Below are 10363 nucleotides of genomic sequence, written 5' to 3'. Positions count from 1 at the left end.
GGCTGAGGGTGCTGCCCCAACCCAGCAAACACAGCACAGTTTAGGACAGATTTGGGCAGCAGCCAGGTAGCAACACCCTCCAGGTTCCCATAACCCCCGTGCCTTGTGCTCACCACTGGACCGTTGACTGAGTACTAGCCAGTTGTAAATCTGCCATGTTCATCTTCTTCCAACTTAGAGGATTTGTTGCACGCCAATTAAATTTGCAGATTTTGGTCAGCAGCAGTGTCCATCATTTCAGGAATGAACGGCAATTCAGTGGTACCTGTTTCAGCATGTTTATTCATTTTATGGTTGAATTTAATTGATCACTTCACTTTGAAAGGAGCTCTGAAAATCAATGCAATAAATAAATACCAGTATTAAGCTCGATACTTGTTTGTTATGAAATCCATTGTTTTAAATGAAAATTTCAATACTCACACAATACTACAAAGTAGGATCACTGTAAATTTTAACCCAACGTTCATATACTGCAGGGTACACCCATAAAATTTGTAGGGGTTATTAGATGTTTTTACTTGTAGGTTTCTTTGTTATTGATTTAAAAGCTGTTAGCCAGAAGGCTTGCTGATATCAAGCTTTTTTTTTTTTTTTTTTTTTACCATGAGAAAAGCCAGTCAGGCCTCTTAAGTCTTCAGAAACTGGTAATATGCATAATTTTATGTGCAGCCTTTTAATAATACAGCAAAAGATATGCAAATATTTCATTTACAGAGTTGAAATATGCTTCAATAATTCTTGTGAGATAAGAAAAGATAAACTATATGTATTCATTTGCATCAAAAGCCCATTGATAGACAGCTTTTAAGAATAGCTCTGGTGCTTTCTTTGTTCTAAAGTACAAGTTGGAATTTTTATTTTCTAATAGAAAAAGAACATGCAAGTGAAAATAGGCTATTAGATACTTTGAAAGTATCAGTCAATTTGGAAGTAACAACCAATGTTGTTATTGGGGATTATAACCTATATATTTAAAATAAGCAATTCACCTGAGTTTTCTTCATGAGATTGATCCCAAGAAACAGCTGAGGTGCAATTAATACTGAGGTGGGCTGCCACAATATAGTGAGATGATCCTTCAAAAATCTTTGACTCCTTCAAGATGATCCCCTCAGAAGTACAAACTTGTAAAGCACAGATAGTATATAAATTTTTAAAGAACTGCAACAAGGATGTCTGGCACAAAATGGCCTACAAACAACTCTCTGATAGCCAACTTATCGGTAGCGTTCAAAAGGCTTAGCAGCTTGAGGTTGTTCTGGGACACTAAGGGTTCTTTGCTATAACCTATACATTACAGAGGAAAATTTGAACTGCCTTAACTTTGCTAGTCTAGAGATTAACCAGAGAATATGTAAGAGACTTCTAGCCAATTTCCTTGAATTGATCTAGTTGTTCTCCAGAGCGTACGTGTCCTGTTGTTCTCATGAGTAGCGATGCCAGCTTTGCAAGCTAGGTGAAACAAGTATTTGTGTTGCTAGCCTGTTCAACGTGGTCCTGGGATGTCAGCACTCAGTAACTCAGAGGGACGAGGGACAGCTACCAAGTCTTCAACGCTATCCCTGTGGGTGATGACCGTGAGTCCAGGGTCTCCAGTCGGCTGAAGATCAAAGAACAGGCAGTGCTTGCTTAGTTTGTCAGCTCTGATACAACCAAAGGAGATGTGCGTGTGTTATCTAACACAGACAAATCTCTCTGGGCAATAAGAAGGCTTGATCTAGTCTTCCCCTTTTTTCTTATTACAAGCAAAGGAGCGTGTTCTTTATTAACTCTGATCTATCATTTTTGAAAGCAAAAAATTATTCTGCTGTTACAAGACTGCTAGAAACTGCCTGTACGTATTCATGCCAGAAGATTAACAGAGGCCAGGCCACCTATTATTGCTGAGTTTTTGTTCCACTTTAGTGGAACTTCAGTTTCTTTAGATGTTACAATGGTACAGGTAGCCAGTCACAGAATCCCTGATGTCACTGGTAGTTACCATCCAAACACGCAGCTGAGCATTCACTGGGTGCTACAAATGGCTCTGTCTCTGCTCTTTGTCTGGGGAAGGATCGTCAAAGTGACTTTAGCTGGATAGTTCCCTGGTAAAGTAAGAGAAACTGAGGAGAGGAAAGAAGCAGTAGATTTCAATACCCTTTGTAGGTACTGTCGTTTTCATTCTTAAAAAAAAAAAGGCATACCAAGGACAAGAGTGACTGGAAAATTTAAGGGGAAGCCATGAAGTTTAGCAGATTCTGGCTAGGTTTGCGGCTGAAGCTGGATAAAATATTTCAAAGTACTGTAGGAGGCATAAAGTCCCTCTAAGAGTGCTGCTTAAATCTGAGTTTATGGAGAATTAACACCTGGCTTAACTGGTTGTTTGTTTTTGTGGTTTTTTTTTTTTAAAAAGAAGATTAATAACTTCTGGGTCTTGACAAATTGTAAATAGAAACGTAAGATTTTTCCCTGACCTAGTTCTGATTGAAACCTTTAATTCCCATCCTATTAAAGCTGGGCAGTAGAACAACAGGAGCACTGAGAACAAAGATCTAAGTAAAAACTGAGAGTGAGTTACCTGGGCTTAATCCTGTAGTTAATATAAAATGAGAAGGCACTAATTTGAACATCTTCAACTTTCGGTATTCAGCTTGAGACAAAAGCAAGCATATAAGAGAGTGTTTGCTGAAGCTTCTGACTGGCTGAGATTCATAGCAGATTATTTGATAAACTAACTTCCTTTCTCATAGCAAAGATCTTGACTTTGAAGCCTTCAAAACTCAAGTACACTCTGAATAATGAGAGAACTCTGACACATGTTGCTGTAGCAGTTAAAATTACTGTTGGTTTTTGTGTGCCATCACTACAAGTTACCACCTCTTTAGAAAAATACAGAGGGGGCATCTGCCAGGGCCTAACCAAGGGTCTTAGATTAACCTTAATACGAATGGAAAGGGACGAAGTTGGCCAGATCTGGAGCCATTGAACCATGTGTGTCATTGGCTGACTACTATGAGGGTATTATCTGTCAGCAAAACACCACAGGTGGACTGCTGGGAAAAAAAAAAAGAATTCTTAAACTGATTGAAAAAAAATTATCCAGAGCTCATGTCATTGCTTGGTTTTAATACTTAATATTTGTCCCAGGCTTACCTAACCCTAAATGTTTGATTATCACATTATTAGCATCTCAGTCTGTAGAAAGGAGCAATCTTGCCCAGGCTCCATCAAACAAAAAGGCTTCTGGGAAAACTCCTTGATGGATCAGCATGTGGTTTTCCTTTGCTTTTCACTCTTCTACCTCCCTATGCTGGCAATACACACAAGATCCTCCAATTGATTTCACAGAGGGATAGTAGTCACAAATATGCCTGCTATTCTATATACAAACCTATTATATGCACATTTTAAAGGAATATTGCCTGCAGGTGTTACCCAAGAATTGAAAATACACCAGTTTGGGCTATATTTAAGCAATAATGACTGATGGAGAGGGTGTTTCTTTTCAGCTACGTGTGCCAAGACTTAGCTTATCTGGTAATTAACTGCTGGGAAAGTCCTCCCTGTCAGTCATCACTGCTTAAATAAGTATTAGATGGGGGGAGGGGAAAAGGCTTGTCATTAATCACTAGGAAATGTTAGACAGCTGCTTTTTTGCTGTTACAGAACAAGAAAGTATTAAGAAAAACCACCAACACTTACCTTTTAAGGTGTTATAATTATATGTTCGCTTACAAGTTTTCTTAGATACGGATCATTTATATATAGCATTTAGAAATTGGCATAACTGATAAGAGAATAGGACTATACCAAATTTGTAGTTTTCAGTGCAGTCACTGTTGCATTTGTTTGCTTTCAGCATGCTTTCCAGTGAAAAAAAAAAAAAAACAGCATTTGCTAGAGACAGGCATGCATCAACTTTCAGAGACTGGGAAGAACTAAAGTCATCAGCCGCAGATACAAGCGGTAAAGAGGCTGTTCTGAGCAAGGGGCAGGATGCTCATTTGGTGTTTCTGTCTGGTATTCTGCTTCATTGCCATCTATAAGAAGGATAACAAATAAGAAATATAGCAGTAATTCTAAATGATTAACAAATATAATTTCCTGTTTATATAAATATCTGTATCATAGAATCGTAGAATGGTTAGGGTTGGAAGGGACCTTCAGAGGTCTTTATTAACTGTACTTAAATATAAAAATAAATTAAAATTACTTAGATTAATGTCACTTAAATATTCCAAAACACGATAAACAAATAAAAATAACCTACGACATGAACAAAACAGGACAAAATGTCTTATGTATCCACATAGGCAAAGGAAGCTCAGTTCAGGGTTGTCTGGTGGTCCTTTAACTCCAGCTTGCACCGAAACAGTTGCATGGACTCGCTCTCCTGTCTACAGCAAATGCTCTCATACTGTGCTGTTGAGGTGGAACTTGACTTCTCCAGCCCCAAGGTGCTCTGTAGAGGTACTCCTAAGAGCACAGCATGCCAACAGACAGAGGTAGTGCTGCCCCTCAATTACTTTGGTCCTACTGTGAACCCAACGTGAGCCATTGGCAACTGATCTCAAGTCACAGCAGCCCTGAAAACTCTCCTACACTCAGTCAGGTGTCCCTTCACCTGAGATTAAAGGGGGCATTGGCTCCATCTGTTGCTCTGTGTATATTTGTCTGTCTCAGGAGGGGATAAAACTGAACCCCATTTTCCACAAGACAGCACATACAGACGTTCACTGCCGTGTCAAGGGGAGATCTTGGTTTCTGCCTGGCACGTGTTAGAGAATTGTATGCAGGCTCTAATGCTTCCATATTCGGAACCTATTCATGCAAAGGCTTCTTTCCATCTTACCAAGAGGGTGATTCATGCCCCTTTCCTCCTCCTAGCAGCAATATTCAGTACCAAGAACTTTCAAAGCAATATATTGCAGTATGAACAATCAGCTAGTATATTTTACCATGAATATTATAAATATTACTAGCTTTACATGCTGGTGCACTTACAGACTGAAATCCTGACCCCACTGAGGGAGCTTTGACAGTCACTATACTGTATCTTAAAATGTAAAATATCACCATATGTGATGGATGCAGAACCCCGCCTATCCGCCGCACCTTTGGCAGGTATTCTACATAACAATGTTAAAATCATTTCTGTGTGACTTATTTTCTTGAAGTCACGTAATTTCAATGGAGTTAGGTGCACTGATGATACCCAGATGAGAGAGAGTAGCTGCCTCTAGATATGTTACCAAATATATCTAGTTTAAATCCTAAGATTTCAAAACAAGAGATCTAATAAGGGTTATTAGAGAGTATAATAGTATAGCAGGCTTCCCTGGGGCAAGTAAGAACTAATGAAGCCGGAGTATTGATATTTTAGCCCAGACACAAAGCAGACTTCATAATTTGATGCAGATGTATTCCCCTGTGCAGCAGGGCTGATGAGCTTGCGTATTACACAGCATTTGTACACAGCATACCACACAGCTCCCTCCGGAGAAAACCAGCCAGGCTGTGTGCGCGCTGTGTATCACCCACAGATGGGACCGAACCCTGCTCGGAGGAACCACCCTAACAAGGAGGAGGGAATGGGAGAATGTTTAGCAGAAAGACAGCCCGTGTCAGGTAAAGGAGAAGATGGGATCTGTCATTCAGAATTTTGTTTTCCAACACTAAAGGCTGATCCTCAGCCAAGTAGAACAAACCAGTACATTTATTTATGCTACATATGAATTGGAAGGCATAATTCTTTTTTTTTTGGTAACTACAAATTGTAATTTAGGGTTAAGAGGAGGAGAGAGAAAGGGGCATTTTCACTGAGAAAGTTAATATACTTTCAATATTTAGCTGCAAGTGTGTGTTTTTTTGAAGAACTTCAAATCTTTTCAGACTTAAGTATATTACTGTTACAATTTATTACGGAAATGCTTCACTCTAATTTTAGGACTAATGTCTTGGATTAGGATTCAGGCAGGCGAGCTGTCAGCTCTGTCCTGTCACCTACTCTCTCCATGATTTTGGGCAAGTCCATTTTTCAGTCTCAGCTTTTCACCCATAAAGTAGAAGTAGCAGTGATGGTACCTTTGCTTCTCTCAGCTATTCATATCTCTCACACATGCACAGACTTCTGACTTTTTTAAAAACCTGGTACATGTTATAAACAGTAAGAGATGAGCCTTGGTACTTTCTCTGGGGAAGTATTTGTTTTCTTTCTGGATTTACTGTACATCCATTTTCCTTGATCTTGTATGATCATACTACTGTTATGTAAATGTTAAACAACGATGTTGATAATTGTACAGAGTCAGTGTGCAAATGAGTCTTTAATATAGATGTCCGAAAAAGGAAAGTTGTTTACTGAGGGAAAGTTAAAGATGAAAAATAAAATAAGCCAGGTTTATGTTTCAGCAGTGCAGAAAAATTGGTGTCTAAAATGAGCTTATGTATATGCCTAGAAGTTATACATTTCTCTAGTGTCTGGTTTACCTGTTTATCACCTTGCCTTGAAAACTTCTTCTAGTTATTTTCATTCTTGTTAGGTTCTAATTTCAACTAGGACTTAATTTGAAGTTACATCAGACGTTTCTCCGTGCCACAGTTGTATAGTCTTGGGTTTTCTCATTTAAAAACTCTTATTTTTTCTACTGTGTTAGGAGTACATTATGGATGGTTGCTCCAGATTGTCCAGAAGAAGTAAAGAAAAGGATATGCTGCAGTTCTTTGTGTACTTCTTATTTTACAGCTCTTTACTAAAAGGAAATTGGAATTTAAATGGCTGGTTCAGAGCAGAATGGTTAAATGAAAAGATCCATGTTCTGTTTCAGTTATCCTCGAGATATAATCACATCATGTATCATTTTATCAATACTGCAAGCATGTTAAAGTAAGAGGTACCAGAGAAAGTACCACTGTAACTTTGTTGGTTACTTTTTTATTGGCTTTTTTACAATAATATTTCAGGTACTAAGAGTATTTCTGGTTGAGGGTTTGTTTTTTTTTTCATTTACAAAAGCCCTTCAGAGACTAAGAGTACTTTTGGCTGTTTCTTTATTGGGCAAGTGCTTAGAAATCAGTTTAGGAAGGAGCTGGTTTGTTCTAAAACTGAGCAAGACCGAAGTCCTGCTGGAAAAGCTCTCTGATGGACCTGCAGCCTCCGTGGGTGGAAGGCGCAGTTCAGCTGGGAGGTCAGGAGCGTATTTGCTTAGTTGTTAGCACTGTTGTCTCATGCTCCAGCTTCTGTTGGTGACATTCTCTATTACCTCTGTTTCTGCACCTGATGGCCCATAACATGAAAGCGCTGGGTTCAACAAGGGAGTAAATTAGCGAGGCAGTCATCAGCCCCACTCTAGTCCACAGCGCAGCACCTCTAACAGCAGAAGCCTGTATGTATATATTTTGCCTGTTATTTCTGAAGCAGCTTCAAATTACCTGAGAATGTCACAATAAGCAAATGAAAGACAAATGAACTCAATTAAAGATAAAGGGGGAAGGAGGAGCTGGATTTTCAAAACTGCTGATATGATTTAGAGCTATAACTCCTGTCATAACTCCCAATTCACTGGGAATTGACTGTCTAAATCTTTCAAGCTCCTTTGAAACTACCACCCAATAATTTTTCCCTGAGCAGATATCACTACTAGCTCTTGCTTTTCTCCAATGAGACAGATGTATCATAAATAACATTCAGCAAAATAACTCCATACTACACACTTTTAATACACTTTTTATACACTTTTACAAGGATAAAATACTGTCTGTATAAAAAGTTAAAATGATTTAGTTCTGCCATGGATTAATACATATTTAAACTGTAAAATATTGATTCCTTGCCAAATCTCATCTCAGGTAGCACTTTCCAAATCTGTCTTCCTTTTCACTTTGGTTTAAAGAATCAAAGAAGTTCCATTACCCAATAAGCCAAATAAATCAGAGAGACTGAAATCTCAGATTCAAAATGAAATGTATCTAAAGGCTATATAAAAAAAAATATATTATGTTAGAGGTAGGTAAATACTGTAAAAATGCATTAACCTCACTGAAATGGACACCCCACCTCTATGGCCTACAAAGTTTATTTTTGAGGGCACAAGGGGCTTCTGTAGTTCCAAGCCAAGATGAGTTTCATATAATGTTTTGAGAAGTGTCAGCTCTTGTGTCTGTGCAACCCACACTGAGTATGTGGGTGCTCTCCCCATCTCGAGGTGCACCACTGCATCCAGTAGTGCTTTCTTTCAGGCAAGGCTGTGGTGTGGTGTGCAGTTCTCAATCAGACCCCCTCCCCTTGCAGGTGTATGGAATATATAGTATTAGATATATCATTTTCTGTTGGAAGATTTTTACTGTTCTTTGGTTTGACAATTTTAAATCATTGAGTGTAAAAAAAAAAAAAAAAAGTAAAGAAAAAAAAAAAGCCCAACCAAAACAAAACTTGTAGAGAGTATCTGCTCCACACTGTTGGGGTTTTGGGACCTTTCCGCTAACACAGTATGAACGTGTCTCAGAGAAGCATAACAGGAGAGGAAAATTAGTTAGTTTGCTAAAATAAATATATCTGTGGTCATTTCATTGAGAAACGCTACTAATTCCATACTTTGGAGAAGATATTTAGCATGGACTGCATCTCACTTAACTTTGTCCATCCAGAAACTAGTTATCCAGTCTAACTTCACCTAGGCTTCCATATGGCCAAGAGGTATCACAAAGTCATTCATTCCATTTTTCCAGACTCTTAATTTAGGGCAATATGGATTGCCTTCTGGTGGTACCTGTCTCCTGGCAATGTATAGAGCAAGGCATCAGATAATTTAGCTTTCGTTAATGTCGATCTTTTAGATGCCCAATAGAATCATAGAATCATAGAATGGTTAGGGTTGGAAGGGACCTTCAAAGGCCATCCAGTCCAACCCCCCTGCAAGGAGCAGGGACATCCCCAACTAGATCAGGTTGCTCAGAGCCTCATCCAGCCTGGCCTTGAACGTTTCCAGGGATGGGGCATCCACCACCTTTCTGGGCAACCTGTTCCAGTGTTCTATAACTCGCATCGTAAAAAATTTTTTCCTAATTTCTAATCTAAATCTACCCCCCTCTATTTTAAAACCATTACCCCTCGTCCTATCACAACAGGCCCTACTAAACAGCCTCTCCCCATCTTTCTTGTAGGCCCCCTTGACATACTGGAAGACCGCTATCAGGTCTCCCTGGAGCCTCCTCTTCTCCAGGCTGAACAGCCCCAACTCTCTCAGCCTGTCCTCATAAGAGAGGTGCTCCAGCCCTTTTATCATCTTCGTGGCCCTCCTCTGGACCTTCAATACTAGGTGAGATGAATTCTAGCTTTAAAATTTGTGCTTGGAGATGGCCTACAGGCTGGGAATTGCTTCCTGTCATTCTCACTGTTTCACGCATTCCATAGGGACTACTTGTGATATTAAAGTTTCCAAAGAATCTATGTCTGTAGCTCCTCTGTACTGCTTAGTTGTTTCATCTTCTCCGAACACTACCTGTGCCTATCCCATCCAGGCAGCCCTGGGTCTGAGCTGGACTTTCCCACAGTTATTTTTTGTGCTTCCAAGAACTGTCGTGTGCAAAGCACAGAATGGTTCAGAAGAAGCAGATGAGCTGAACACACAGTTGGTAATGTGCATTGGTGATTGTGGCCTTTCTGGTTTCTTCAGATGTGTTGGTGACATCACATCACATCATATCCAGATTTACTCATTGTCTTTATGAAGAACAGTTCTCCTGCTAGGGAGGAAGGAGAAGACTCAACTTTTTGAACGTCTGATGCTATGTGGTCTAACATTCTGCATACACATGTTGAAGAGTTTCCATATCCTAGACAATGTGCCGATTAGCATATAGTGTAGCACCTTAGGAAAGGCAATTGGAATAAATAATTTTCTTAAAGGAGTATCTAATCTTGCTTTGAAGGCTGAAGAGATAGTGACTTTACCACCTGTACCAGTACTTAATTACCCCTGCAGTAAGGGGGTGGGGAACAGGAGGTAGTATCCTAGTCCATGGCTTCCCTTCACTTTCTTAAGTGGTTTTAGCACCTCTGTATCTTTTCTCAAATGTAAATGCCAGGCTCTAATACTGTTCTTGCGATTGCTGTTAAGAAGAATAAGATAGTTTGATAATTCCTCCTCCTTATATTCATCCAAGGATCATATTAGACGGTACCACTACAGAACTGCAGTGAGAGCTCATTTGAGGTAACTCAAGAGCTTCTCTGCATTAGGTGGACAGTGATTCTTAGAAGAAAGTTAACATCCCCTCTGTAACAGCTGTATACTGTGACCTGTAAGTGGACCAGTAATCCATCTAAGCTGTCCTGTTTAATGTTGCTGTTAAAAGCATTTTTAAAACCAAAATTTAATGT

At 39.4% G+C, this 10363-nt stretch overlaps 1 long non-coding RNA gene across 1 annotated transcript in view; it reads right to left on the bottom strand.

Annotated features, from left to right (window-relative positions):
- Positions 1 to 3867: 3867 nt before the first annotated feature.
- The window catches only part of LOC147599369 (uncharacterized), a 32135-nt gene continuing 25639 nt past the window's right edge, over positions 3868 to 10363 (bottom strand). Inside the window, exon 3 of the long non-coding RNA XR_015259662.1 lies at positions 3868 to 4022. This is a non-coding gene — a long non-coding RNA (uncharacterized LOC147599369). The remainder of the gene's footprint in view (positions 4023 to 10363) is intronic.

The sequence above is a fragment of the Chlamydotis macqueenii genome, chromosome 11 (assembly GCF_036417535.1).
Source record: "Chlamydotis macqueenii isolate bChlMac1 chromosome 11, bChlMac1.mat, whole genome shotgun sequence".
In the NCBI taxonomy this organism is placed as follows: domain Eukaryota; kingdom Metazoa; phylum Chordata; class Aves; order Otidiformes; family Otididae; genus Chlamydotis; species Chlamydotis macqueenii.
The sequence above is the reverse complement of the archived record's forward strand: the minus strand, read 5'-3'. Positions and strand labels throughout refer to the sequence as shown.